At 37.0% G+C, this 23358-nt stretch overlaps 1 protein-coding gene across 4 annotated transcripts in view; it reads right to left on the reverse strand.

Moving 5' to 3' along the window:
* Window positions 1-23358, reverse strand: part of SLC39A10 (solute carrier family 39 member 10) — a 120295-nt gene that overhangs the window by 45417 nt on the left and 51520 nt on the right. The window contains exon 1 of one of the 4 annotated variants that reach the window (XM_010979727.3): window positions 12887-13363. The exons of 2 other annotated variants lie outside the window; for them this stretch is intronic. The gene's annotated coding sequence lies outside the window, so the exon portion shown is untranslated. Of the gene's footprint in view, window positions 1-12886; window positions 13364-23358 lie in introns of those variants that run through there. One more of the 4 variants, XM_064485139.1, reaches the window with a different exon arrangement.

Consider the following 23358-nt stretch of genomic DNA (forward strand, 5'->3'; position numbering starts at 1 on the left):
TCACTGTCAAATGAATAGGTACAAGCAGTGGAAATAAAACATACATATACATTGATCAGGCAACATCAAATGAATAACTCCATGAAACACAAAAACTATGGGTGGTCTATGTAAGCTTTAAATTGCCACTGTGTGTCACTATAATTCAATAAAAAATGTTTAAAAAATTGCCATTTTGTCTCTATTTTTAAAATGTGTAGTTCTCAATTTGTTTACTGAAAAGATTCTAATATCTTGAGTCCCCTAATCATTTACATTTAAGAGAGTACCATAGGAATGCAAATATGAGTGACATCATAGGGGTAATATTAAACCTGTGCTAAGTATTTTTTTAAAGTAAATCATTCATAAACTTTGCAACCTTTGTTCAGAACAACTATAGCAGATGTGTACCTAAGAATCACTTGGATGAAGTATGCATTTGTCAGCATATACTAAGCAGCTATTGCAAAGAGACCTCAAAGGGCAGTCGCCTAAGAAACAAGCAAGTTTCCTTCTTAAAAACAGTCCAAGTTTGACTGCTCCAGGTCTGTGAGCAGCTCTGCTCCAATAATTGAGAGAGACATTGGCCTTACTTGGATGCTATTCTAGCCAGCGGTAAAACACAAACAATGGAAGTTCAGGTTCAGAAATTTCTTAAGCAGTAAATGAAGTAGATACTGCTTGCATCACTTCTCACATTTCATTGGCAATAACTTAGTCACATAGGTTCAGTCAATCAAATAAATAAGGAGACTGGGAAATAGTCTCACCTACCATTTACAGTTTTCCAAGTATTATAGGGAAGTTAAGGATCCTTTTCTATCCACAGCACAAAGACCATCTTTGGGGTGGAGAGAGGAATGGGGGAAATGTTGCCCAAATCCATTTACTACTCAACCTCAGATATTGGCCTCTACAGGACTGTTTTGCCATAGCCAAAATCTTCTGTTGTCCCTTATGTTTTGCAGTTTTCTAAGCTTTGTGCATTGAGAATGTTAGTTTTATAACTGGTTTTTTTCTCAATTCAGCAAATACACATTGAGTTATCTACCAAAGACTTCTGGGTATATAGACATCTATGCATGATTCTACTGCACAAAACAATGAATTCTGGAAAATAGCTAGTAGTTGCCACCACACATTTAATTTCATCTTTTGTTATTGATTTTCAATATATCATCGTAGTTAAAAGTTTATTCTATCATTGTATAATATCTACATTAAGTACATAATTCACAATTAAGTACTTTAATCGTTGTGCTAGTTAATTACATTACTTCTGATGCAAATAGATGGCTCTGCATGCAAAGAAAAAAATGAGATTCACTAATATTTTCCTGTAAAATTCACTAATATTTTAACATTAACATCAGAACTAAACACTTATTGAGGACAGTGGTTAGCCTTTGTTGTGAGAAATGACCAGGAGGAACCATGCAGGAAATTCTGGGTTGCAGTTGGTGTTCTATCTCTTCCCCTGGGTGCTGGTTACATGGGTGTGTTCACTTCATAAAAATCTGCTGAAGTATACACTTAACATTTGGGTAGTTTTCTAGAAGTGTGCTACATTTCAGACAAAAGTTAATTTTTAATCCCCAAAGAATATGTATTTCAACTTTCAATTAGTAAAATTAGTAATAGGCAGTTTCTACAAACAGACCCTGAATCATACCCAAAGATGAATTTCATTTAACTTTTTAAAATAGTTTAAGATTCACAAAAAGTTGTGAAAATAGTTCAGAGTTTCCACGTACTCTTTACTCAATTTTCCCCAAGGACAACATTTTACATAATCAATAGTACATTACAAAACCAGGAAACTGACATTGATATAATACTATTAACTGAACTACAGACCTTATTCTAATTTAAACGGTTGTTGCATGCAGTCCTAAAAATTCTGCAATAGAAAATCCATTTCTCAAACAGAAAAAAAAAAGTATCATTAGTAACCAAAGGATCTTGCTTAACAAAATATAGGATTATACTGAAGAAAGGTTAACTAGAACCTTAAAAGTAAGTAATCAGGGATGATAACCTCCATAAGTTCTATAAAGGCTTACAACATTTTTAATTACAGGCTTTCTGTTGTAGTTCTTCCATATAAAATGCTACATAATAAATTTTTCAATTTTTAAATAAATAAAATTGAGCAGCTACATCAAGAACAAACTGAAAATACACTAAATGCTAACATTACAAATCCATCTACAGATATTTTGTCTCAAGAAAAATAATTATCTTTATTCTATATAGATGAACGTAACAGGGCCTTAGAAAGTTTAAGATGAAAAAAATCGTTAAGTATAATTAGCTAAACATTCTTATTTTATACACAGGAATCTAAGACCCAGTGAAGGTATACAATTAGATTAAAGTGATTTCAAGTTTGTGGCAGTCCCCTGACCTGAAAGTCAAAGGTCCTTTCTGCTACACCAGCATATCTATATATAATTTAAAATCAGAACACTGTGAGATAATTACTCATGCAACCCATCTAAAATATACTACCAAAACATTTTAAAGGGAAATCATCTTTAATACAGTCAGTATAAAAAAAGTCAACAAGAACATCACTAGCTTACTTAACAAAATGATTGATGTAAGAAAAATTACTAATGAACACTAAAATAATTCTGTTTCCAGCACTTGGTTCCTTTTACTGGAGAGACCAACTAAGTAGATATCCTGTGTGTAATCTACTCAACTCATCTGACTGAAAAACAGACTTTTACTCAAGGGAGTATTTTTTAAAGGAAAATGTAGACCAAATGAAAGAACCAGAAGTTAGTATCTGTCTCAGGCTCTGTCTCTCACACACATACCCACACAAAATACATATATATGTAAACTAATAATCAGAAAAAAATACTGTAAATTGCTAGGCAAGGTTTTAAAACTAGCCATTTCAGTGTTCCAGATTGGTATTCTGAAGGTCAATAAAGTAGAAACCAGAAGAAAAATTACTAAAACCCTCAACCTAGATTATATAAATATATCATGCATTAAGTAAACTTAATGTGAAAATTCATTTAATAAATAAATGTACACAGTATCTTAATTTCATAAAGGACTTCATTTTTTTCAAAGATTTCATAGTAGTTTCTTTAAATAATGGTAGAAATTAGTTTTATTTATATCCTGAATCGCATAAATACAAATGGTATTTTTATCACTGAATGACTTCCATCAATCTTTTTCCATATTGACAGGAGTGTAGGTAGTCAGATACCAATTTAGTTTCCTTCTGTGATTCAGTAGTAGTACACACAAACTGGGTGAGAAGCAATGAGACTGCATACTTAAGAAATACTACCTAGGAGCCAAAGATCTCAGTTAGAGATCTGGTTCTGCCACTTCCTGGCTCTAAGATACTGGGCAAGTCACTTATGACCATTTATAAAGTGGGGATATTAATCCCTGGTCTATTTCACAGTAATTATGAGAACCACGTAAGATTACATAGATCCTTTTTTTAAGTGGTAAAAGGTTTAAATGTTTTTCCACTTTATTTGTAATGTTTAAATGCTATTTAAGTACAAGTTATTAATAGTAATATAACTTGGATCCATTTTACATCCCATTTCTGATATATCTACCCAATGTAACATCTTGTACATAGAACATAACCAACAGTTGGAAACCTCTCATTACTCCCAGCACTGTCACTGTTTCCCCTGTGTTGCAGGGGAAATAGCTCCTACACATATCCAGCAATTGAACTAATCTATATGAAATGTATACTTTGTAAATTATATTAACCTAAGCTATTACCACTATTTCTATTAGGTATTATGGATCTTTCACTTAACTTCTGAAAATAGAACCAGGGGAGGGAAAAGTCCCTTCGTTTTGATTTCTTCCAAAAAATGCTATCAAAAATATTCCAAGAGCACATGCAGCTAAGTTAGTACAACCAAGACCTACTCTCGATTACAGGAGGCACCCAATTCACTAGTATTTGAGAAAAAGTTGGAAAGAATTGTGTCATACCACACAACACTGTAAAATGATTATAAATCAATAAAAAATGTTAAAAAAAAAATAAATAAAATAAAAGGAAAAAGGCAAGGAAAAAAAAAAAAGAATTGTGTCATACCAATTCCACTGGCATTATAAAATGTTCAAAGCATAAAGTTATTTCAGTAATGAGGTCTCATCAAGAAACGCAAAATCCTTACAGCTTTAAGTTCTGCTTTTTCATTTCCCTACTTTCCCAGCTACCTAATCTACTAATGCCACAGTCTCAGTTTGGAAGGTCAATGTAGCTATTCCTCCAAAATAAGCACAATCTCTAATAATTACCCAGACTCATTCATATAAAAATAGTGGATGCATGCTAATTGAGCTTGGGCAAAATTCAGTGCTCCTCTTGTTTCACTAGCTTTTTCTTTTTAAGAGAAAGAATATAAACACCTGAGCCTTGAATTAATATACAAAATTAAGCAACCACACGTATCTATCTTTATTGCACTCAAAACATTCATGTACAAAAGCTGTATTTTCTCATTAAATGTCAAAACAACTAACTATCTGAAGTCTCCACTTTTCGAGCTTTCACTACAGGGAGCCTAGAGCAATATTGTAGAAAGCCACTTATGATGTTCCTGTGTCTGTTTTGCTGTTTGTGAATACAAAGAACATCTGAGATTAGTGTATGTATGGGCCAGGGTAATTTCACCAGTCATAAAATATTGTGATGTCTTTTAAGCCACTAAAATGTTACAATTTTAGTTACCCTTTCAGTAAACAGGCTTCAACCTCTTTCCACTACAAATGCATGTAAGAACCTACACAACGTGTATCACAAAAAGGACTTAAAGAGTGCTAACCTTAGGATGTGAAATAGACACACTCCTTCTCCCTTCAACCTGCACAGTTATGTTCTCCTTTGACTTGTCACCACTGGCAGTTGCCTTCATTCTAAGAATAGTTACTGCCTTCAAATCTTTATCACTCCATGTATCTTCACTCTTCCCTTTATTTTCCTTTTTCAGCATCTTGCCACTGTTATATATGTCCCTGATTTTGTACCAGCTTGCCCTTCATAAGCACTGCCAGTAAAATGATCTTTCCTTTCCACAGGTCAGGAAGAAAAAGAGAAATCACAGAATGTCCAGAGCAATCTTTTTTAACATTAACATTTTTTGAAGCTGCTGACAACACAGGCTACTTCTTCACTAGGGAAGCTTTCCGTCTGATTAATTTCAGCTATCCTTATAGTTACTTTAAGCCATCAAAGTCCTCCTAATTGTTGAACAAAGTGAATTGATTCAGTTCTGCCATACAGCAGCATCTTACAAAAGTATAAGTCAAATGTTAAAGCTACTTAATTTTTACTAACAAACAACCAATTTCACTATCAATTATCAATCTATCTTATCATCAAGTTCAATACTGTCCAACATAAAGAAAAGTATATAAATTCTTATTTAAACAGAGTCTTCTTGGGACATATTCTCTTACAGAATCACATTCAGCTATACAGATGGGTAGATTTTGTGACATATAGGCACATAAAAAAAGAAAAAAAAATTAAGAAAATTATTAATAGTAGGAAAAAAGTTGCACAGGAAAGGAAAAAGTTAACAGTTTATTACAATGGCCCAGTACTAAGTAACACAGTCATAAAAATATAACACTATGTATTGTTCTAAACCAAAATTACAATATAACTGTACTGAAAAACTGGGGTATAGGAAACTAGAAGGTACATGGTAAGGTGGGAAGAGTGCTAAATCCTCATCTTTCATTAAACATATAACAATTAAAACTGAAAATCAACAAGAACAGGTTGGACACAAGGCAGTAAACAGCAAAATAACCAACCAAAGGAACTAAAGGAGCTCCTTATCTCTCTAGGCAGAGTATGAAAGGAAGACAGGGGACTGATTTTCCTTTCCCTAAAATCTTCATAGAACTATTTAATTCTTTAAACGATATTCATGTATAACTTTCAAAGAAACTAAAAATTAAAGTCAGAAATTATAAACCTTAACATTTCTGTTAAACAAAATCACATTATGTCACATGTGGAAGAAGATGAATTAGTTTCAGGATTTTCACAAGCATTTGTAAAGTTTTAATAACAGTATGTAACCATTTTAATTTCAATTTGTGCTATTATTTTTGGTTACTTGTTTGGGTAAGTCCACGATGTGGGGAAAGACTACAAAAATTTGAACACATTTCTGGTCTTGTTAACATACTTCAAAATTGTTTTCTAGAGAAATTAAATTTGGTTATACTGCCACCAGCAGTATAATCACAGCATTCTCCTTGGTAGTGGTGTATCACTGATTTTGGAACAAGTGAAATTACCTTATCCTTGCTGATGCTTTTAAAATTATTCCTCGTGTCTCAATATTTGTATAAACCTATAAGCTTTCATATAACATGGCTTGATCATATTTTCTGCAAACACCTTCAGTTTTGTCCAGTGCCTTTTTACTTTGATTACAATGTTCTCCCTTTCATGTAGAGGTGCTTTCATGTACATGCATTGAAACCTACAAATTTTTTTGCAATTTCTTCTGTGATTTCTAAATTTAAGAAGTTTCTTCTCCCTATATTTCATATATATTTTCTTCTTAAAAAAAGGTATAATTAAAACTAACATGACCCCTAACATTCATTTTTTTTAGGGAAAATAAAACATCCACTGAACTAACAATATTCTTGCATATTTACCTGTTAACTAAGAAAGTTAACATTTTAGCCTCAATAAAATTTGCAATTTTTAAGCAGAAATATTCATAAGAAAAGCTTTAACATTTGTTTTTTAAATTATAAATTATATTGTATGTTATATAATATTGTATTTAGTTAAACAATTTATCTTAAAATCTCTTTCAGTGATTTGATTTTAGCTACCTTTCCAATTTCCCTCAGTTTTTAAAAATTGGTATAATTTTTTTGAAAATAAACTTTTTATTTATACTGGTTATATACATCAAATTATTTTTATTTGAAAAAATTAGAGTATGCTAATTTAAAACAAAAATCTTAAAAAATATGTTCCAAACATTAACAAGTTATGAAGTCAGCTGAACTTCTACACTAAAAAAGGTTCATGGGAAAAGAAACATATAATATATGTAATACATAATATCTAACTGTTCTGTTATTTTAATTACATATTTAATTATATAATAATGAAATACATAATTACATAAACATTTTTCTCATTATAGTTTTACTGATTTCATTGACTTATAATGTAATAATAAATCATGTTTTACTCTATACATCTCAGTGAGGTATACAAATCAACCCTTCCATGGCCTCCTTCATCAAGAGGCTAATCTTCCTCTGTAACAAAGCACAAAGCATAATCCACATGTAAACAAAATAAACTAAGAATTCATCTTCAGCAGAGGTGCACTGAGAAGTATTATACTAAACACTTGTTCCCAGGCCTGTCAACATGCAATCATGAACTGCTTTATGAGGGGAGCGGGAGCAGAGGAGAAAGGAGGAAAGGGGGGAAGAGGCAGGGGCAGGGAGAAGCATAAAAAGAAATATGAAACATTTTCTGCTCTGAAGGAGGTACAAGGAAGACAGTCACCTTGTAAATTAGAGAAGGTAAACTGTGAGAGATAGGACATAAGAAGCAGTAGAAACACTGTGAAAGTTAGTAAGTAGCTCAAGGTTGAAGGCCACATTCCAACTCCAAGCATCGTAGGTCTATTCCTTCTACAGAGGAAAACAGGAACAGGCGAGAGAAGCTCCTACACTATTTAAGTGAACAATAACTGAGAGCTCACATTATTACCTATTAATTTGTATTTGAACGTTTTTCTAGTAAAGTGTTTTACTCATATAGGCTCTAGGAAAATGTAACTATTTTAAAAACGGCAACATGTCAAATAAATCTTAAGAACTGGATCCAGGGGTTGGCTGACTTAAAAGGACCAGATAATTAGTATTTTCAGGTTTCGCAGGCAGTATAGTCTCAAAGGCAGCTACTCAATCCTGCTATCATGGCACAAAGCAGCAACAGACCACACATAAATGAGTGACACGGCTGTGGTCCATCAATGCTTAATTTACAAAAGCAGCTGATTTGGCCCATGACCATAGCTTGCTGATTCTACTTAATCTACACATTTTTTAAAATACCAATTCGGACAACTCTAAGGGAAACCACTACTGCAAAACTAAGAAATTCACAGACTATATAAGGTGAATTCAGAAAGAAGTTTAGAGGCATGAAGGCACATCTGAAATTATTTACAGACTAAACAGGGCAGTGGGATGTATGTATTTGTGACCTTGTTACTACAACTGAAAGCAATTTAGATTTTCCACTTCTTTCATTTATGAACGAAAATAAATCTAAAAGCTAAAGTGATCACTAAGAAGTCTTAATTACTAGAGGATTCAAAATAACTTTCATACATACTTCACAGTAATTCTTATAATAACAATACTTCTGGGTCTTATGCTTATTACTCTAATAAATTTCCTACAACATTCTGATTCACTTTTTTAAATTCCCAAAAATGGGATGGATGGTCCCCCAAAATAGCGCACGTATTAAGGGTAAACATGGTTGTTAGAAATGTTAATGCCAAGGACAATTATTATCTGATCTTCCTCTTTCAGCAGTAAAATATCTACGATATAATGGGTAATTATAAACTACAATTATAAAAGCATTATCTACCACTAACTGTTAGTGACAATAACCTAAACACTGCTTGAAAAAGATGTTAGATTTCTATCCTTATACTTACAAACCTGTAAACACCACTCCATCCTAATATCTTTTAACATACAAAACCTCATACTAAAAATCAACTTTAAAGAATCTATTAAATACCCAATCCTTATATCTAGCAATAAAAAAAAAAATCTTATGTTCTGGTAAGACAACAGAATTTGAAACTGTATTTTCACAATGTGACATGACAATTACTGTGTTCTGAACATTAAGCATGATCTCAAGCAGCTGGAAATAATTTCAATAATGCTATTGTTATTTAAAACTTTACAATTTCAGTCGAAATTGCCTTCATACCTACCCAATACACTTCTGAATATTCTGACTGTGGCAAATTTTTATCAAGAATGTATTTGATTATTTTGGGAAAATCTAAAAGTCATTCTATGGTCCATTCACAAAATTTATAAATAGAAAATAATGAAAGTAGAAAAAGTAGTTTGGAATACCGATAATTGGTATTATCTGAAATCTTAGCATTTACATAAATGACTACAAGAAATCTGGTTATTAAAGGTTCTTGAGATTATTTTTCAAAAACCATTCTATAAAAGTCAAAGTTTCAAATAAACTTGAACTTTAAAAAGCTCACCATGTTGTTTTAAGATTTTCAAATTTTATTTTCAGTATAGTCAAGGTAATACAAAGTTATGTGGGATTAAATTAAGCCAATTAGCCCAGATTAAGTTAATAAAACTGCTATTCATATATAAAGCTAACCTCAAATATACACCTTCAGCATATATCCCTCTTCCTGTTTGAAAAATCCCCCACATAATCTTGCAAGGAAACTTGACCTTCCGTTATATCTCCATCCAAAACTTACTCCCTATTTGGAAAACTAGGGTTAACAGCAATCAAAATTAACCAATTCAAAATGACTCTTACTAGCAACACTAATTAGCTGGAGGAAATCTTAAGGTAGACTAGATAAATAGCACCAAGGAATCTCAATTGTAATTTAAACAGTCTTGTTTTTGGAAAAGGTGAAGGTCAAGGTAAGCTCATAAAAACTTCAAGGGGAATCAAACACTAGGGGGCAGCATCCAACTGCTGGGACAAACTGAGCACTCTTTTAACTTAACAAACTTTAAGCTAAAGTTAGTGTACTTTCAATGAGAACTACACTTACTTTATTGGGTTATAAAACCTGTGATAAGGAAAAAAAACTAGCTTTCTGTCCTGATTGCCCACACTTCTTTTCCATTTTTTACCGTGTACTTTCTTTTGCATCTTGTGAACATCAGTTTAAAATGCCCTAGTGATAATGTCCTTTTGATATTTAAAAAAAAGGCATTTCCATTCTTTAGGTAGCCACTACATAGACAAGGGCTGACATAAAAATCCAAAGTATTTCCTTGAGTTAATGCTAAATTTAAGTTTTATTTCAATTAACATTTTAAATTTGATTAAAGAGCTTGACAACCACGCTTTGCATTCACTGAATAAGGTGTCATGAGGATTATGTGACAAAAAGCTGTGGAGTACATGCCCCTCAAGGAATCAAGTCTGGCAGGGAAAACAAGATGTACATATGTAATTATAAGCTAGAAAATGCAAAAAAGGCATTATTACACAAGTAACACAACAACAGGATAACTGTACACCCCACAAAGGCCCAGTAGAGACCACTAAGTCTCATTCATAAATCTCATCAAGACAGAAAGTAATCCTTCAATCACTAGTGAAGAACTGAAATACCTGTATGTAGAAAAGAACATAAAATGAATTAAGTACCTGTAGCCCTTCGGTTCTTTTCCAATACTGGCCAAAACCGGAGGTGGTTGGGGCGGGTGGATAGAATAGTAATAACATAAATTCTCTTTAATTAAAGCAAATGATCATTTGTTGTTGAATAATTTCCCTTGTTGTAATACCTATACCCTATAGTCTCCATAAATCAGTTTAAAAACAAGCAAAAAACAAACAAAAAACCCACCACCTGGAGTAGTACTTGCATACCAAACCTGAGGCCTCCTGAAAGTACTTCAAATCAAGTGCTCAAAAAAAGGGAACTGTGTTGGCTTTTAAGCTGTTAGTGGGATACAAATTGAAAACAGGAAGAATAAGTACAGGCTATCATGTAATGTATTATTGATGTCCCCTCGTAAGAGAGGTCTTCCCTAACCACTTCTTTTAAAGTAGCACCGAAGTCACTCACAGAGATTCTTAACCAGGGGGCTGTATACAGATTTCAGGCTTGTGAATTTGGGTAGGGAAGAAAGATATAGCTTAATTTTAATTAATCTCTGAAATTTAGTTATTCCTTCAATTATAAAGGTAGGCCAAAAAATCACAGTAATATGCAGTACAGGACACTATCAATATAAATTACTCAAATTAAACCCTTTAAAGTTCACTTACAATTCTTACTAGTCTGAAATTAGTCATTATCAGACATGCCACTACTAATATTTAATGCTTTACTAAAATCATACTTACTACTTTGGTAATTATATTTCAATAGTTGGTTTCTGTTGTAATCCTATATATTCCATACATCTAAAATCGTCATTCTAAGGTTCATCACACAAAAAAAGTTTAAAGTCTCTTCAGTACATCACTGTTGTATTTTCTTCATACCACTTTTCACTGTTAACTATGTACTTCTCTCTCCCTATCGAGTACTCAGCACGTGTAGGGACGTGGGTTGCCTAGGATGGACCCACAAGGTCTAGAACAAGTGACTAAGAAGGCAGTTCAGATTTGTAAAATTCTAAGTCCTAATAAAAAACATGACACACTTTAGACTTCAGGCTTTCAACTGCATTACTATAATCAACTACATTGATTTAAGTCTCCGGCTTTTTCAATATACTACCTGCTTGTTCTTAATCATGTGGAATTTAAATAACACCCCCCCCCCCCCGAAAGAAACCCACACAAATGGAATGTAAACCTGTCCCATCCTGGTTTTGCTCCATCCAGAATGACTCAGTACTGAACAGCGTAAAAGACGTTAAAGTTTTTTTTTTTTAAATAAAAGCCCACAGTATAACCTACCATCTTTTGAAATTATGTGCTTTAATGTCACTGTTTATTACTTAAAACAGGAACTTGAGTGAAGGACCCTTCCAACTGAGGGCTGCGGATCCCGCAGCGATATTTCTTCCTCGTGCCCAGTTCATAAAGACAGCACATGTGGACAGGCTCCCACGTGAGCAGTTTTTACAGAAGCCACAGGAAGACCTCCGACGTCACGCCGCCTGCGCCCTCACCAGCCCCCCTTCCTGCCTGGGGCACTCGGAGGTCCCAAAGGAGAAGTAAGAAGCAGAGCAGCCCCTTAGACCCGGGGTGGGAAAGCGCGAAGGTTCCCCTACGTCCACCCCTAGCCGGGCCCCACATCGCTCTCCGCCAAAGGGCTTTCCGAAACAAAGCCGGGGCTGCCGCGCCACCTCCCGGCCTCCCCCACTGACCCAGTCCCTGCCCCACCCCAGTTCTCAGCTCCAAAGACCCCGGCAGGTTTCAATATTCACTCCCCCGCGCCCCGCCTCGGCTTTTCGGTTGATGAGGGAGAAAGCAAGCCCCCACGAGGCCTCCCGCGGTAGGAGTACAGGCGCCACCGTCCGTTAGCCTCCCGCTGCCGGAACAGCGGCGCCCGGGCTCCATCCCGGGGTCCCCGGGATACACCGGAGGGGAAGACTGGAGAGGAAGAATCGGGGGCGTTAGCCGAGGCCCCTGTCTAAGCCCCTCCAAGACCGGACCGCGGATCCTCCCAGACTCGGACCACCGGTCCGAGCTTCCGCTGGCAACTCCACCCGCTGCCCCCAGGCCGCCCGCGCGCAGCCCCCCAACCGCCGCCGCCGCCGCCCGCCCAGCGGTCACTCCCCCGCTCCCCGCGCGGCCCCCCAGCTTCGGCAGGAGGCTGAGTCGGGCGCGGGTCCCGCACGCGGGGCGGAGGCTGCCAGGCTGCCAACCCCGCGGCAGCCCAGAGCGCACACGAGGAGCCACGGCGCCCCACGCGCAGCCCACCGCGCGCTCAGCCCGGCTCGCCGCCGCCGCCGCCGACTGCAGCAGCTGCGGGAAGCCCAGCGCCCGGATCCCCGAGGGACTCAGCCCCGACTCCCCGATTCTGGTCTCCCTTTCTACCCCCCCGCCGTCCCGGGACTCGCAGTCTCCGCCGCGCACGGGGCCGATTCTGGGGGAGGGAATGTAAACAAATCGGGGTTTTATAGTTACCTCACACTCGAGTGCCGTGTGCATCTCCTCTCCGCTCGGTACCAAACCCCGGCTGCACCAAATCGTGTATTCACCAAAGCCGGATGCGCTAACTGCGTCGCGGAGATCCGTGCGTCAGACACCACGCTACGCTAGCGGCGTACAAGGCCCACTCAGGTCCCTGCGCAGCCGCACCCCGTCCGCCTATGGGTGCTACGCTCTGGGCGTACACGCGCCACCCAGCCATTCACTTCGGATAACGCAACTTGCGTAGGGGAACTGCACCACTCGAGGGTTCCACACGGACCGTGAGAGCAATAGGAAATTCAAGTCTACGCAAACTGCGGAACCCCGCGGCTCCGCGCTAGTTTTGTTCCAAGAAAAGACGCCGCGGGGGAGTTGGGGCGGCTTCTAACGCATGCGTGGAGCGCTCTTTACCGCTCGCCTTTCTCCCTACTTCGCCTGTCGGTTGCTGCGGACCCGGGGCGGCGGATGAGTAAGGGAAGCTAAGCTCTAAACGTAAACACTTAAGCCAGATGGTTTCAGACTGATAAATTAGAATGTTTATCTGTACATGGGTTAAACATTTATGTTAATTTATCCCCTCCTCTTTAGTACAGTAACCTTTCAGTCTGCGGGGGGGGGGGGGGGGGAGGAACCAATACTTTTTTAGTGCTAAGTGCGAGCTATTTTGCATAGTTCTCCGTCCCCCTGCCTCCCAGTTTATTCTAAAGAGCACTTCCTGTGGTCCTTCCAAACGTGAGTGTCCCAAGCATGTCACGCACTTGGAGGAGTTCTCGAGGCTTTTGAAAATTTTCGAGGTTTTCCACCACCTTCTACTGCTTAACTCATTATTTCTTAACACCCAAGAGCAAAACCTTTCCACCCAGATAAGCAATTCCATGGACTCCTGACTACATCTTGCTCCCATTCCTTTGCTTATACCCAACACATAAATTGTCTCCTCCCCTCTTCACAAGCAATTCACAACCGATACTTTCTTAAAAAGTGGCTCTGGACACCTTTCCCTTGCTCCATCACTCTGTTTCTTGGCGTTTATTTGATCTCCATGCTGAGGCTTATCTGTAGGCCTGGCGTGCCTGTTTCTGTATCCAGCCAGAGTTCTGGGGGTGCCTTACTGACACCTAGCAGAGTCATAAAACAATAATCAATAGTAAGAGCAAGCTTTACTATGTGTCAAGTACTTCCTACGTGCTTTACATGTATATTAATTTCATCCTCAAACACAACGAGGTAGGTATTATTATCCTACCCCAGGAAACAGACATAAGTTACTTGCCTAAGACCACAGAACAGGTAGGGAGGGGATATGGTATCCAAACCCCGATAGTATGCTACATATTCCTGCTTTTCTGCATATTTAATGAAGGAAGGTTGTTTTGTTTTTGTTTTGTGTCTCTACAAAAAACATTTTTAGGTGCTTAAGAAAAGCCTACTGACTGCCATCATACTCAGCTTCTCATGTCCCTTTTTTCTTGTTTGGAAAAGCCAATCCATTGACTTCACTCCTGCAGGTTTCCACAGCTGTTATTAGGTAAAGGGAGAAGTCCTGAGGTGTAGAGGAAAGAGATCTAGTCTGAGTCCTAGCTTCATGTCTCACCATTGTCACTAACTAGGAGACAATGACCATGGGCCTCAGATTCATGGATATATTAAGGGAATTGGTCTAAATTCATTCTGAAGTCTGTAGATTTCATAAAATCCTTATAAATATAGTACATCTTTTGGATCCAAGGCATAAATAGCTCCCAAATTACCCTGAAATTTTAAGGCTTATAATTATTTTATTGAACATATTATTTCAGCACCTTTAAAATATATGCAAGATCTTTCTACTAAGTATCACTAAGATATAGCACATTCCTTGTATTTTAGGGCACTCACACCCTTACTGCTTTCTAATTATGCATTTACAAGGCTAATATTCAGCTGGTACACACAGGTACAGAGAACCATTGATCAAATATTGAAATATACAAGTTGGTCAACAGCTGCATCTCTCGGTTGAATTACATCCTTGTACTAGCCCTTTCTCTCTCAGGATTCCCCAGACCTTTAATTTCAGAAATTAAAGAGTTAATGCCTGGCTAAGAAAGAAACCTGCAGGACCCAACTCTTCTTAAAGATTTCCATTCTAATTGATTGGTGCTTATCCTTTATTAACACTACATGTGTTAAAAATCCCTGCATAAAACTAGAGGGTAATCTAATTGAAAATAGACTATGTCACCTACCACCTTCATATACTCACTCAAACATTCATATCAAGTATATGCACACTGATCAGGGCAGGGCTTAGAGCAAAATTACTAGGTGGGATAAATGATCGAGGGGCAAACTAGGATATTATTTTTCCTATTGGGAAAAGGAATCCTAGAAAATGACTTGTAGGCTTACTCAGGCTCATCTGCTGAATTAAACAATGGAAAATGCAGCAAAAATATCATTATAATGTATGTTTTATTTTTTACCAGCTTTATATACAAGGAATGTGTTGCGGTAAGGAATTTCTAGTATGTTTGAATCATGGAACTATCTGAGAGGTCATACCTGTTTTTCTAGCCACCTCATTTGATTCATAAAGAAGCACATCTGAACTACAAGAACAGTATAGATGGTTTGCAATATGTGGGGGAAAGAGAAAGTACTGAATTATGTGTAAATGGTTTGCCTCTCATTTGTTTTGCTTCAGTCACAATTTTATTTCGCATACCTAAAATTTTAAGCATGACCAATCTACCTTAGTGAGACATGGTATAATAAATCCAATGCCTTTTTTTTTTAACACCTCAGGAGTAGAAAAGATCCAACTACAATAAATAGAGGAAACAAGAATCATACTTCATACCTCAGTCTTCAGCTATGACTAAAGAAAGTCCATGTCATCAACTTGGTTTTCCCTCTAGTAGAGTAGAAAATTGCCATCATATACAACAACGAGCTTTTAATTAACTTTATTAAGGACGTGACTGCTTCTAAGAAATCAAACCTTTCAAACTCAATTGTTCTTTCCATGAATCAAGATTAATAATAACCAAAGATAATGAAACCTCCTTAAATTCATGTTCAGTTTAAACTGACTTTTACATGGCAAAAAAAAGTTTGGTTCAGACAAGTTTACGCCTAGAGAAGGAAAACTAAATTATACGGTATCTAGCCCTGAGGTAGAGGATACTAAGTACCAGGTATAGGTATTTAAAAATTGGGAAAAGAAGACCCCAGGAATATGCTCCACATCTAGGCCTCAAAATTAACAGCAGCCTATGCACTTTTAGAGACTACATGTTTGAGCCTGAAGATTGAGGCCCCAGCTTTAGATCTGAAGCCAGAGAAATGTAAAAGGTACATCTCCCATTCCTGTTCTTTGAGGCCCGTGGCACTGTGTGACATCTAATGTGTCAGCCCCATGCTCGGGATGGGAAATCAGTCTTCTTCTGATCCCTTGAGAAATATGGCTCTGTCTCATCTAAAGACTTGCCATTCCCAAAATTAAGATAAATAGAACTTCAGAGCTTATGTGGAAGTTTTTACCATAACAAGTAAAAAGAGCTGCCCTTGCACCTCTTTCTAAAAAGCAGGACTCATGAGATGGAGAAGGCCATCCCCTTCCAGAGCCCGTCACTTTGAGAAGGGTACACAGAGGCAGGGAGAGCTGAACCAGTCCCACCCTGGTGAGAGACAGGTTTGACTACCAAGCCTGTCAAGTGAGATCATTCTGAGTTGGTAGACTTACTCAATAAAATGCATTTCAGGCTTTCTGCAGAAACAAAAATAGATTAGAGAATGAAACAATTAAAACAACAATTCAAGCAACTCCCCACCTGTGGTAAGAAATTAACTTCTATATGATTTACCTTCACGATGCCAACATTAGACTAGCCAGACCCCTTAGTTTCAATTCATCGTAATACAAGCAAAAGGCCCTTGGCATTAGACATCCCTACTGGAAGAAAGACCATAATGGAGAGGCTTAGAGCCTCTGATTCACTGTGGCAAGTTCTTCCAAAACAGGAATAAGACCTAGCCTAGGAGAAAGAGGAAGATCCACTCATAAGAATAAACAAAAGCAAGAAGCTCAGATCTACAGCAAGGATGACAGGTTGACCACAGATTCGACCACATGATGAGCCAGAAAATCTTCTCCCTCCAACCTACTCTATTGTGCTCAAAAATCCCTGAAATTTCACAGTTAGAACTTTACTTCCGGGCCTTGAAACCAAAGAGACTTTGATCCTGAGGGAAGTTACTACTACCATTTTATTACTTATCCATACTGCTGTGAGAATGTTACTTTGTTCAAGTCTTTTCTAAAGAGGAAGTTTTAAGCAGGGAGAAAATTTGATTATCTAGATGCCTAAGGGTAGTGTGGTACAAAGGAACAGAAGGAAAAACAGACAAATTGCCAACTTCTCAATCCTGCTTCTAGCCAGCCTTGTTCACTCACAGGCGAAGAGAGAAAAAACACTAGGCTTGGTAAGCAGCCACCTGGACCAACCAACGGGGCCTGGATGCCAACAGGCAGCCATTTTGGACCTTTCAAAATTCTGGGGGCACAGTGGAAATCAACTTTCCAAACCTTAGCTCTTAGTCCAAAGGAATAAAAAAGTAACAAATATCTATGTGAATATTGCAAAGTTGAAGAATATTTGTGGATGGTTACACTTCAATTTAGTGAACATTATCAACATGCAAATGAAATAATAAGTTACCATGTAAATATTTTTTTCAAACAGATTCATTTGTGTAACTAGTTAAATTAATAAACTCATGTTAAAATTCATTTTAAAATGTCAGCACATCAGAGCAAATTTCAAATCTTGCCTAGGGCTTCCAAGATAATTAATAATGAGACCCATCTCACAAATGACATCTATGAAAACAAGTACATCTTTTAAAAACAAGACACACTTGGCTTATCTGAACAAATATTGCTTACCTTTGTTTATTAGAAATCTGACAGCAAGAAGGCAGCAAAATTCTAAATATTAGGGAAGGCAATAAATGAATTGTCAAAACAAGAGACGCTTGTAGGGATTTTCAAATTTTTCTTGCACTGTTTCTAACTAAAGCTCAAATCATATTCTGTATTTATTAGAATAAGCTACTTCACAGAATCCCATAAATCACCTCTTCTTACCAGCACAAATCTTGAAAAGTTTTAGAAATTTCCTAATGCTTTGTGAGGAATGATTCTAGCAGCACCCAACACTTAGCAACCTACTATGCTTAACTTTCTTTCTTGGAGATGACCTCATCTACAGCCTCTGATGATTTCATCCCACTCAAGTCTCATTCCAATTACAGTGATAGTTGTGTTCTCTAAGCAGTGGTTATTTTTTTTCCCTTCCCACCTGAAACACATGAAGGTATACGGCTTACAATGTGCCAGGCACCATTTTAAATGCTTTAAATATGGTAACTCATTTAACTTCTATGACAGCCTCACAAGGTATATATTATTATACCCGTTTCACAGATGAAGAAAACTGAGGTGGTTAGCCTGTGGCAGAGTCGGGTCCTCAGTCCAGACAGTCTGGCTCTGGAGGCTATGCTCTTAATCCTTAAATTAGCTTCTTATATAGAGAGGTCCCGATTTTTGTGAGAATATCTACATACTTTCTCAGCAAAAGTTAGCAATTAAAAAAAAAAATCAGTAGAGCCGTAAAGTGGTGCAGGTCAACGAAAATTTTAAATGGAATAAACATTTCAAGATACTTATAATGTGAACATTTGCTTTATCTTTCAGCTTGACTAGCTTGAATCAATTCCAAGGGAGATGTTTATTCCAGTCTCCTAAATTAGAATGTTAATTAGCCAATCTGGTTATACATTTGGATGAAAGTTTTCCCCTCTTTATGGTGATTTGATGTAGTTGTTCAAGTATTTATTTTTACCAGAAAGTTATATTAAAAATTAGGCAGAATCAGGTGTATGTTAATGACTTTGATCACAGTCATGTAAAATATAAGCTATTAATGTGCTAATCAATGAAAAACTGGTCAGGTGCAGGTAAATATATCCCATCAGGTTTAAAGTGAGATTCATTTAGGGGATTAAAGTTTCATTTCAGTCCTTAGATTAAGATGAATCTACCTCTTCTGCAAGTCTACCATGGAAAATGAGATAGGTTTTCAGGAATGAAAATATCTACAGGCAAAAAGTTTGTGCTCCATTTATGTGCAGGTCACTATGTAGCTGGAAAATGAGGGCAAACAAATATAATTCTTGTCCTTAAGTAGCTTACAGTCCAATCAAGCTGGTAATTAAAGAGGCAATTAGAGTACAGAGTGTTATGTGCTATGTTCAAGATAGTATGGTTTGTTACGGCAGCAAAAAATGCCAACGGCACTCCCAGCTTTATACAAGCCCTAGACCAAATTCCCTGCATTCACACTCCCGCAGCTCAACGGAGGCACAGGTAAACTGAGGCTTCTAAGTGAGGACTACCAAAACCACGTGTCTCCTGTTCTACTTGTGTGTGGGCTGTGTCCTGAGAAACCCAGATCGTGTGCTCTTATGAAAGCCTTTTATCCTCTATGGGTGGAGAGAGTCCACAATAAACATTATAAATCTCTTTACAGTGAATTGCACATGTGGATATGTGACTCTTATTCATCTTTACTTGAACTCTCTTGAATTTACATGAAAAGAGTGGCTACTTCTGAGCATGGTTTTATCATGAGCCTCTTCCTATATGTTTCTCAGTTCTTTACATTTTTATATTAAGATACTTGACTTATTAGCAATGTTATAAATGTAAGTGGAATGTATCTTGACCCTTCCAGTTGATAGATTGCCAAATAACCAAGCTCTCAAAGGTAAGTCTAGTTTTTTTCCCCTAAACCTTTTTATTAAATAGGAACCACACTTGGGAATATTTGCAACTTGGCTATCATCAAAGAGAAATGTTATGAATCATCTATATTGTTATCTATGTCCTAATTTTCCTTCTATAACAGTATAGGTTTAAGGGAGTAGGAAATGGAAATTAGATATCAAGAGAATCATCAAAATTTCCAACTTGCTCTGCTCTATGAAACCCCTGGAAAATTAGCTGGTCCATCCAAAGACTAGATCAAACACTAGATCGTAGAGAATGGCTCTCCCAAATTAAGTACTAGATCCAATGTATAATTATGTCCATTATTTTTTATGGGACTTTTAATGCAGGTTGAAAGACAAGCTCAGAAAGCCTAAAATTTCAGAAATTTGTATATTCAGTTGGTTCAGAAGGCTAGAGTGTCTGTGTCAGGCCAGGTGGCATTTGTGCTACTGAAGCACAATGAAGACCAAATTGGAAAACTATAATGATCACTTAGAAAATAATCTCTTTGCAATTATGCTCTGAATTTAGTATCCATCAAAGAATATCTTTTGAAGCATTTCACGTCTTCTTATCTAGAAGCCACATGGAGAGCCAAGATACTACGTAACATAGTACTAAATGATAATAATAATTAATAACAACGATCCTAACAAGCAGTTACAGCACTTACTATATGCAGGCACTGCTGTTCCAAAGCCTTACATTACTGATGGTCAACAAATTAAATATGCAAAAAAAGTATTCTCAAACCCACCTTCATTTATTGCACTGTTCAAAAAGGACACTACTTGACCAAAGGGGCTTTAGTAAATGACTTGAACTCTAGTCAGATTTTAATATTCCTGATAGAGATGTAGGTAGGAGACTCAGGTAGACTCCAATAGACCTTAGCAGGGAGTCATGCGTTTTCTATCTAACCTTCATACTGCTGTCACGACCAGCTGTATAGCATTGTAGGGTCCAGTGGGAAATGAAAATATGAGGCACCTTGACCAAAAGTATTAAGAATTTCAAGATGACAACAGTGAGGTGATAAATGGAGCACGAGATCTAAGCACGGGGTCCTGTGTGGTTGGACAGGTTGCATATCCATGAAGCCAGGCCAGACTAGCCATTAATATTTTAGTGAATTACTGGGGAAAAAATTCTTCCCAAAGACAAAAACAATAATAATATGCTGTTCAAGAATAAATTTACTTATGAAAAAGTGGTCAAGGAATTAATCAAAATCTTTATAGATTTTATGACCTCTATATGACATGGCAAGTTAGGCAGAGAAGTGAGGCATAGTAGAAGGTATGGACCATGTGACATTTTTGGTTTGCACAGATTGTGTGATGAAGTTATTGCTAAACAAGCATTCAAAATATAGCATTTCAGTATAGGAGCCATTTTGTTCCTAATTTGAAGGATCTAATTGTAAAAAGAAGTTCAGACAATCAGGACATTTTTAATACTGATGGGATATTTGATAATAAGGAATTAGTATTAACTTTTAAATATATGATAATAGCATTGGGCTTAAAAGGAAAAGAGTCCTGATCTTTTAGAGAAATAGACAAGTATTTATGGATGAAATAAGATTTTCCACGATTTGCCTTAAAATAATCTAATGAGAGTACAGATGATGCAAGATTATTTATATGTTAATTGTTGAAGGGGGTGATGATTACATGGGTATTCATTTTACTATTTTCTCTACTTTTGTGCTTTAAAAATTCCATAATAACAGTAAAAAAAAAAAAAAAAAGTGCAATAAGTGCAAACTAACCAAATATACCTAGTGTTTATAATGTTCAAAGAATTGGACCAAATTATAGCACATAAGTTATTTTATAAGTCTAGTTTTTTAATGTAATTTTCAAAATTAGTCTATAATTTTTCCCTATATTTTAAATAAGAAGTTCAGATATAGAACAATAGCTTTGTAGCTGGAGCAGTTCTGAGACAACCAAAATCTGTGGGTAGTGATACCAGCCAAGATGATGCTGTCATACCTCTGCCTGGCACTCATCTTTTTAAAATAAAGTACTTGGACTGGTCATGTGTGGGGCAAATTGGGCACACCCTGAAAATGATGCAAATGTGAATTTAAAATGATTTTGCTCTATTCCAAAATAGACCCATCCTCTGAAGGAAACAAAAAAATAGTTGATTTCCATTTAACCTAATTGAACTTTCAGCTAAGTTTAGAATGAAGCTCTAACACTCCTATTTATATTTCATTTTATTTGAATGTTTTTACTTTGAAGCATTCCACATTCTTACTGGAAGCAAAGCACATTTAAATATTTACTGCGTTTGTGCAGTATTTAAATTGGTAGTCAGCACTGTTCAACAATAAGTTTGGTGACTGATCATCAGTCGGTTCTAGGTTAACCTGGTAATAGGAGTGATGTTGAGGTGTAGAGAGGAAGTAACAGCTCACACAAAATTACTGTAACAATGAAGTTCTGATAAGCTCTTCTTTATCAGAGATAGATGAATTGACTTGTGGAATCACCATGGTTAAGTGATGATAGACTCTTAGCAGTCTGAGGCTGGTGAGGTAGGCCCTGCCAGTGACACGTGATTGGCCAGTAGAGGACAGGTAAGAAGGAGACTGAGAAATTCAGGTTCAAGTTTCTGGTTTCTACTTTCTTGTCTCCCTCATCCAATCCCAACCTATCATAAGTTGGCACTTCTTTCAAACCATTAGTAATTAGCTACAGTTATTCTGCAAAATGGTTTATCCATTCCAATAATTAGTAGAAGAGGTGATGGTATGACTGAATATTATTTGACTGACTTGACTGTATAAGCACAAATACCATTTAATAACTGTATTTGATGAAGCATGGATAGAGAGTCTATAGTTTTACAGTATTGAATCAACCCATGCAATAGAAATGAAACGAGGATGGACAGATCTTCAGAAGAAAGGCATGCATCCCTTACATTTTCCAAGTGAACAAGGGATATTTATGCCCTGACTTCTCTTTCCTCCCTTTCATAGTCAATATTCTTAACAAATTTTTTTACACACTCATTTAGTGCACTTTCTCAAATTACCAACTGAAATTGGGTTTCCATCCCTAGCAAGTCATCCAAATGCCACCAATGACGTTAGTTACTAAATCCCACTGGTCACTTTTAACTGGTACTCTGTTTGATTTCCCTGCTCCTTTAGAGGCAGTTTAAACCACTCCTCCTTTAGATACTCATGGAATTTGATGGGTTTGGTAGTAGGTTAAGACACCCAGGACACAAAGCTTGAGAAGTAGCCAAAGGGTGGTACCTTTCTCCCAGGCTGACTGCCCAAGTAAGGTACTTGCTTAGCTGTCCAACCACCAGCCTTCCTCCCCTTCAGTTAAGAATCTGGTTCCCCACTTCCACTTTAACAGCAGGTAGCACTCTTCTGGTGTTTCATCACCCTCTCTAATGGCACCCTCCCTGTCTTCTTCAAGATCTTTTGTTCTCTAAACTCCCATACACATAGGCAGTTTCTTCTGGGTCTTCTTATTTATCATTCTGCACCAGTGTTTGTAAAGGAGTGTTTCAAGGACCACTTGCATCAGCACCAGAGACTATAGGGGTTCTTTAAGGGGGCAATCTCCAACCCTCTCCTTGGTGAACCAGCATCTTGCAAATGAAAACCAAAATCAAC

Source organism: Camelus dromedarius, chromosome 4, assembly GCF_036321535.1.
Source record: "Camelus dromedarius isolate mCamDro1 chromosome 4, mCamDro1.pat, whole genome shotgun sequence".
NCBI lineage: Eukaryota > Metazoa > Chordata > Mammalia > Artiodactyla > Camelidae > Camelus > Camelus dromedarius.